Here is an 8,905-nt window from a genome sequence, read left to right as displayed (position 1 = left end):
AAATGATTTGCGATCCCCAAACTGACTCAAATGATTCGCGATCCGGTTACGAACTCCCGAACTGATTCAAATGATTTGCGATCCCGCTACGAACTCCCGAACTGATTCAAATGATTTGCGATCCCGCTACGAACTCCCGAACTGATTCAAATGATTCGCGATCCGGTTACGAACTCCCGAACTGATTCAAATGATTCGCGATCCCGCTACGAACTCCCGAACTGACTCAAATGATTCGCGATCCGGTTACGAACTCCTGAACTGATTCAAATGATTCGCGAACCCGCTACGAACTCTGACATATATTCAGATATAAATGTAATTTAAAAAATAAATTAATAATTTTCGATTTTCAAATATTGCACCTGTCAAACATAGTCTATTTTGCTGTCAATACTGTTGACGGTGTCCTTTATCAGTAGGCTTTATATTTATTCTCAACATGAAGTTAGGTAATAGTTAATGAAGTTAATACTGTTGTCATGAAGACAAGACCCTGGTCTGTCGGCGGTCTCCCTCTATGTCCCCTACAGCAGCAGCAGCGATTCTGGTGTGTAAAGACCATAGACTGTATAAAAACACAGAAAACAGCAGAAGCAGAAGCACCGCTCACGACACGCAGTGTGTCACTGGCCTGAGACTCAGGAGGAAAAGCTGGGTAAAATTTATTATCTATCAATAAATGAAGCTTTAATGAAAGCACAGACTTTGAGATGATAAATAACTAACGTTACAGTGGTGTAGTCTACTACGTGATACGTTACCCACTTTTAAAAAGCGTGAGGATACGTAACAACTTCGTTTTGTGTCAGAACTAACTTTCACACTTTCATTCATAAATTCACCGCGTTTGTGTTTGAAAAGAGACAGGGATTGAATCGCGGAAATGGAACTTGCTGTATAAAGCAGAACGTCACGGAATTCGGCCATTTTTGAATGAATAAATCAAAAGTAGAGCATTTAATCAAATCTCGATATGGGCTAGTGTCTGCAATATTAAAGGTGTTCAGTACCGTCGCTCCCTAAACGCAGAGTACGCAATCTGCGTAGGGCACCAACTCCCAGAGGGGACACCATCTACTGTCTACGGGCACCATCCCAGTTGCTCCAAAAAAAACAAAAAAAAACTTCCTCCATTCTCCCATCCGCGCTCGCACCTCCTGTTTGCGGCTGAATGTTCATAATTGATGGATGAACATCTATGCCCGGGTAGAGTACATCAACAATCCAGCGAAGAGAAAGGAAAACTAAAAGTAAAAAAAAAAAAACAGGCATAAAGTTGGCTTGACGTTGGACGAGTCTCAAATTTAGGGACCGTCTCTAAAGTTACATGTGATATTGGTATACACTTTTCTAACGTCAGCATTTGAGGAGAATGACTTATAGTCATAAAACAACTGTAATTGTTCATGTAGGTGTCAGCTATAATTCACAATTAAATTAAATGTTTTATATTTATTAAAATAAACTGTAAATCATATGTAAATTATGCAACTCTTTTACATGGGCTCAAACGCAAATTTGAAGCTCAATAGCATTTGAGGAGAAAGACTTGCAGTCATAAAACTATTGTAATGTGTTCATTTGGGTTTCAGCTACAATGCACATCTTATACATTTTTAATATATATTAAAATAAAGTATAAATAATTTAGGTAAAAACGAGGCGCGTTTATCAGTTTCAGGCACATTCCTGTGAAAGTTTTTTTTTTTTCAGGTTCCCTTACGAAAATAACCCATGGTTTTAACAATAACACCACAAATCATCGTTCTTGTAGCAATGGTAACTGCAAATTAACCATGGTTTTGTTACTTCAAATAATAATTTACAAAGAAGTATTAATATACTGTATGCATTAGTGAGTGTGTGGTGCTTATGGAGTATGGTCACTTATTCCTTATATGAACGGTTTCAAATGCAAGACATTGATTGCATGAGATTAAGTTTGTAAATGATAGCTGTGTCCTTTTGTAGTGTGCACATATATTTATCATCAAACTGTGATAACTGTGACTAAATTCAGTATATATACATCTGCCATATGTTGCCACCCCTCAAAAATTCCTGCCCCCTTCTCGCCACCCCATCAATATTTTTCTAGATCCACCCCTGCAAATAATTGAATGAAACATTAAGTAGAAATTATATTGAAGTACAAAGATTGAAAAACTATTTCTTCTTGTCAAATGTATTCCAATAATCTTTATACATTAAGAATATTTTTTTTTAAAAATAGCCTGGTTGCCAAGGCAACTTTTCTTATTTTCCATAGGGTTAATATAGTTTACTAAATCTAAAATTAAAACTATAAAAATAAATTTGTGTTACTTCAAATAAATAAATAAAATAAAATAAATATTAACTGAAATAAAATTTCATCTAGTTTCTGAGAGAACATTTATAATTTTCATTTAGTTTAAACTGAAATAAAAAGGATAAAAATGGCAAAAACAACTAAATTATTAAAACTTTAACTGATATTAATATGAAAACACAAACTATACAAAATAAAATCAATTTCAAATATTACCAGAAATTCTAACAGGATCTCAATGATACTAAAGTAACACTGATTATCATTAAGTTGAAGTTGTTCATCTAATAATTATATTTTAATCTATTTCAGCTTTCTTTCAATTTACAAAAACAGTTTTTAATGGTGTCAGTTTTAGTGAGCGATCATAACTCTGATCTACAGGAAACTCATAAAGAAAGAATGTTTGCTCTGTGTTTGTCTGCAGCTTATAACGACTCTCAGCAGGTGATGAAGAACGACGCCTGCGTCCCCGATGACTACTTCATCCAGGAGGACAGCGGAGAGGTGCGCAACAACCCCAAACGCTCCTGCCAGTTCAACCGCACCATGCTGGAAGAATGTTCCGGACTCAGGACCACACGTACGGATACCAGGACGGAAAACCCTGCGTGCTCATCAAACTCAACCGGGTAACTGGCCAATCACTATCTCATAATTCAGACTTCTGTCCTCGTGATTCTGCCTTTAATCTCATCATTTGTTATTTATACATTACATTTCAGATGTTCCTCATAATTCTGCATCTATATCTCATAACTCAGAATTCTTCTTACAATTCAGCATTTATCTCATAATTCTGACTTTTTCTCATAATTTTGCATTTATTTAATAATAAATAATACCCGGTATTAAACTGGCCCCGGGGCTAAATGATGAAAGACCGTAGTATCAGTAAGATCTGACGGTATCGGTTCTGCTTTCGGTACTGGAGGAAAAAAAATAATGTACTATGTATTTTTGCTTAATAATGTTGTCGTGCACATTTAATCTCAACCAAACATTTCTAATGTGTGATCATTTGTCCGTTTTAAGACGTTTGTCCGTGAGATCTGCATGAACTCTCATGCATGCCGCGGAGGCTGTCTGTGTGTCACACACACACACACACCACAACGAGCGCACGCACATGCATTAACTGTACGTAAACTCCTGTTAATAATAAAGAGTGACGATGGCGAAGAGATTTGCTTAATGTTATCGTGCACATTTTATCTTACCAAACATTTCTAATATGCCATATATTTAAGAAGTTTGTCTGTGAGATCTGCAAGAACTCGCATGCGCGCCACGGAGGCTGTCTGTCAGTCACACACACACACACACACACACACACACACACACACACACACACACACACACACACACACAACAAGAACGAGCGCGCGGTAACTTACACGCATAAAACTCCCGCTTAATACAAAGAGTGACGATGGCGGAGAGAGCAAAACGTACCGGAGTGGTTATACTTCACTAGAGTTAATGCTGACAACCCTCGTTGTCATAAGTGCAAAACAATATTTGCATGTAAGGGCGGAAACACAAGCAATCTGTCAAAGCATCTTTCAAAAGTGCTTTATGTGTATCGACTGCCTAGCTAATGTTCGCTCGTCTCTGGTTGTTGCCCCATTTACGTCAGGTGTGTATGCTAAAATCATCTTGAATCAACGTTGTTCACGTCATTTAAAATAAATGTAAAATCTCCCTGGTTTGCCAACCTTAGGTAGAAATTCTGTTGATTTCTTTTGGGAAAAAAGAGAATGAAATCAACATATTTTCTACTTGTTTTTAAAATTCAAAATAAGGAAAAATCAGTATGTAAATGTAAACATTTATTTGGCTAATTTAAATACATATATATATAATTTTTTTTAAGCTGCAGCTACTATGAACCAACCAACTCCTCCTAAGAATACCGTTAAAGTACCGGACCGTTAAGCAGTATCGGTAAGAGTAGTAATACCGTTAAAACCTTAACGATACCCATCCCTAGCGGGAACACATGATAGGTAAAAATTGTTTGCCTGAATGCACTGTAAGTTGCTTTGGATAAAAGCGTCTGCTAAAAGCATTAATTTAATTTAATTTAATTTAATTTAATATCTCATAATTCATCATTTATCTCATAATTCAGATTATTTTATCCTAATTCTACATTTATATCTCATAATTCAGCATTTATCTCATAATTCAGGTTATTTTCTCCTAATTCAACATTTATATCTCATAATTCTAAATGTATATCTCATAATTCATCATTTATCTCATAATTCAGATTATTTTATCCTAATTCTACATTTATATCTCATAATTCGACATTTATCTCACATTTCAGATGTTCCTCATAATTCTGCATCTATATCTCATAACTCAGAATTCTTCTTACAATTCAGCATTTATCTCATAATTCTGACCTTTTCTCATAATTTTGCATTTATTTAATAATTTGGCATTTATATCTCATAATTCTGACTTTTATCTTCAAAATTCTGCATATATATCTCACAACTCAGATTTTTTCTCACAATTCAGCATTTATATCTCACAATTCAGATAATTTTTTCCTAATTCAGCATTTATATCTCATAATTCTGACTTTTGTCCTCATAACTCTGCATTTATATCCCCGGGAACACATGATAGGTAAAAATTGTTTGCCTGAATGCACTGTAAGTTGCTTTGGATAAAAGCATCTGCTAAATGCATTAATTTAATTTAATTTAATTTAATAATTCATCATTTATCTCATAATTCAGATTATTTTCTCCTAATTCAACATTTTTATCTCATAATTCTGACTTTTATTTTCATAATTCTGCATTTGTATCTCAAAACTCAGAATTTTTCTCACAATTTAGCATTTATTTTATAATTCTGACTTTTCCCCTCATAATTCAGCATTTATCTCATAATTCAGATTATTTTATCCTAATTCTACATTTATATCTCATCATTCGTCATTTATCTCATAATTCAGATTATTTTCTCCTAATTCTATATTTATATCTCATAATTTGGCATTTATCTCACATTTCAGATTTCCCTCTTAATTCTGCGTTTATATCTCATAATTCAGAATTATTATCACAATTCAGCATTTATCTCATAATTCTGACTTTTTTCCACATAATTCAGCATTTACATCTCACAATTCAATCTTTTTTCATACAATTCTGCATTTATATATCATAATTTGGCATTTATATCATAATTCCGCAATTATATATCACATTTCAGATTTTTCTCAAAATTCAGCATTTATACCGGTATATCACAATTCTTTTTTTTCTTACAATTCAGCATTTATATCTCATAATTATGATTTTTTTTCACTTCCTAATTTAGTATCTATATCTCATAATTCAGCATTTATAATTCAAGTTCAGATTTTTCTCAAAATTCAGTATAAATACCTCAGAATTCAGAATATTTCCTCATAATTCTGCATTTATATATCTCACAATTTAACATTTATATCTCACAACTCAGATTTTTTCCCGACATTTCTGAGTCTACGTCTTGTAGTGATGGGATGTTCAGATCATTTTACTGACTCTGTCCTTTGAATTTCATTCTTTTTTTGAGTCATTTCGTTCATTTTAGCGAAATGTAATTAAAATGTTGTGTGTTACTTCCCTAACACATCTAATACTTACATAAACGTTGATCACACTACAAACAACACAAAACAATAACACCATAAGAAACTGGATAGATGCTAGATGCCAGAGGTGTAAGTATATACTATACTTTAGTAATCTGTACTTCACTTGAGTTCTGTTAAAATGAAACACTTACAAAAGCAACACATTGTTTCTAATGCAAACTCTCATCCAGCTGATACTGCAAACACCCATTCGAGCTGCAGATAGCATCAGAAATCATCACCAGATCAGATCAGTCATCTGTTAACGCTGAATGTGCTCGGTTCACTCCTGCAGGTGATTGGGCTGCGGCCAGGTGAGAAGGGAAGGTCTCCGTACGTCACCTGTCGAGCAAGGGTGAGTAAGATCTACCTGACTTCAGCCAGCCTTCATCAATAACGGCCAGCCAAGCTTGAATTACATCTGTAATGTGTGTTCACTGCATCCCTTATACTCAGAGGTTTAAAGATGGAGATGAGTGGGTAAGAAACAGACTAGTCTGCACACTTAGCCTCCCTAAACTTAGACTAGAAGAGTACAGGCCCTAACTAGTGCTAATCTCTCATGCATTCTGTTTCATATGTCAGGCTTAATGTGGTTAAAATGAGGCTTCCTCATTTATTATTATTTTTTAGTTGCTTTTAGCTAGGGATGCATGATAATATCGGCACAACATCGGTATCGGCCGATAAAAGCTTAAAATGACCATTATCGGTATCGGCCGATATGAATATTTCTGCCGATGAGCCAAACCGATATTCTCCAAGTGAAATAATTGACCTGTTTTTCAGATGTGAATGTCTGTCTACATTTGTAAAATAATAAATTTATGGTAGAATCAGTACAGAAGAGATACATGGATTTCTCTTCAGTAAAATTAAAGTTTAAATATATCAGTATATATTTGTAAATATATCAGTATATATTTGTATATATATCGATATCGGTATCGGCATCGGCCAAAATTATTTAGAAAATATCGGCATATCGAATATCGGCCAAAATCCAATATCGTGCATCCCTACTTTTAGCATATTTCAGTGCTCATTTGAAGTCATCTTGAGGTCCTCTGCTTGAGAACTGTGCTGAGGTTTCTCTCTTCTTTTGTGTAGAAGGAAGATTCAGACAAAATCGGTCCAATCACATACTTCCCTCCAAACGGATCCTTCAACCTCATGTACTATCCCTACTACGGCAAGAGAGCACAGGCAAGAACACACACACACACACACACACACACACACTCATTCCATAGGCGTAAAGGTAACCATATATACTATCCCCTCACACTAAACTACAGGCATTAGATTCTCAAAACACTTCATTCTGTCTGATTTATAAGCTGCTTTCTTCATTTTGTGAACCACACACACTCGCACTGATGTGTGATTACATACGTGTGTAAGCTCTCTCTCTGCGTGTGTTGTAGGTGAATTATTCTCAGCCCCTGGTGGCTGTGAAGTTCATGAACATCACTCTCAACACGGACGTCAATGTGGAGTGTACGATCAACTCCAACTCTAACAACACTCAGTTCAAGATCAGCGAAAGAGACAAGTTCGCCGGCCGCGTGATCTTCAAGCTGCGCATCGACACAGAGTAGAGCAACTGCATCTGCCACACACACACACACACACACACACACACACACACACACACACACACAGGAGATTCATATCTCAAAGTGTTCAATGTATTCGTCTGTCTCCATTCTCCTGTCTTCATGACGGTCTCTGTGTGCATGTGTGTGTGTGTGTGTGTGTCTGTGTGTTTTGAGTACTCTTGACTGTCATCATATCCAGCTGATATCGTTCCAAAGTGAAATCAAGAGAGCAGGAAAATATCGTCTCTACAAACAATCCAGTGAATCATCACAATCACCAAAACCTGCCAAGAAATAATATTTCAGATGAAGAAAACATGCTTAACTTCTGTCGCAAGTATAGGAAAATAACATCATGTTGCGAAAAATATAAAATAGGCTTCATTTTCTGTATGCAAAATATAATTTCTTACCTCATTCTCCTGATGTTGAGCTATAATGCGACCTGGATTCACTCGTTTAGTCTATATAATACATTTACATGACTGAGTGTATAATACATTACACGAATTAGGTCAAATTTGGTTTGGGGAATCTGTATATGATTAATTAACAAAACAGAGGCATAAAATCATTACAGACTTGAATTATCTGTCACATATCGCTCTCTTAACCTGATATCTGTTTTATCCATTCGTTCATTTATTTATTTCTGAATTAAGGTACATTTATAATGTTATTTATTTATTTATTTTCTGATTTGTGTTTTTTATTTTGTATATATATATGATGTTTGTGAAGACACTTTTGTAACATTGTAACGTTCACGAACCCCCCCCACACACAAAATTAGCTGACGTTCTGCACATGCTCAGATCGCACTCGATGACTGACACATTAGCCAATCAGCTTCAAGCTGCGCCATATCAGTTTGACATTTATTTGCAGTTAATTTGCATAATTACTAAATTTCATCCAGATCGTTATGACCGATCTTTCTAAATGTGCACACAGCAATACCTTCTGGACTTGTAAATAATAAAAAATCGGAGGTATTCAACGAAAAGAGTAGAAAGTGAAGAAAACATGTAGATTAAAATTTGCCAATACAATACGTATCAATGTAGATGAATGAACAAATGTGTTTTCTTCCCAAAACGTTTTTTTTTTTTTCATTCGTTGTTGAGCACATCATGGGTTAGCGCTCGTTAGCACAGCGGAAATATGACGCAAACATTAGCTGCATATATATATATTTTTTTTAACTTTTAGTTCGTTTATTCCTAGCTGTGGTGGAATCTTAGATTTTTATCATGTGATTTGACATTTGGGTGTTCAAGTCGAACGGACAATTCAGACTCCTGATTTGTGAGCGAGACTTTAGCGTAGTGCATATTAGCGAAC

General features: G+C 35.2%; 1 pseudogene; it reads left to right on the top strand.

Moving 5' to 3' along the window:
• The window catches only part of LOC113065857 (sodium/potassium-transporting ATPase subunit beta-2-like), a 13,562-nt pseudogene extending 4,657 nt beyond the window's left edge, over nt 1–8,905 (top strand).

This window comes from Carassius auratus, chromosome 48 (assembly GCF_003368295.1).
Source record: "Carassius auratus strain Wakin chromosome 48, ASM336829v1, whole genome shotgun sequence".
Classification (NCBI taxonomy): domain Eukaryota; kingdom Metazoa; phylum Chordata; class Actinopteri; order Cypriniformes; family Cyprinidae; genus Carassius; species Carassius auratus.
This window is presented reverse-complemented; position numbering and strand designations above follow the sequence as displayed.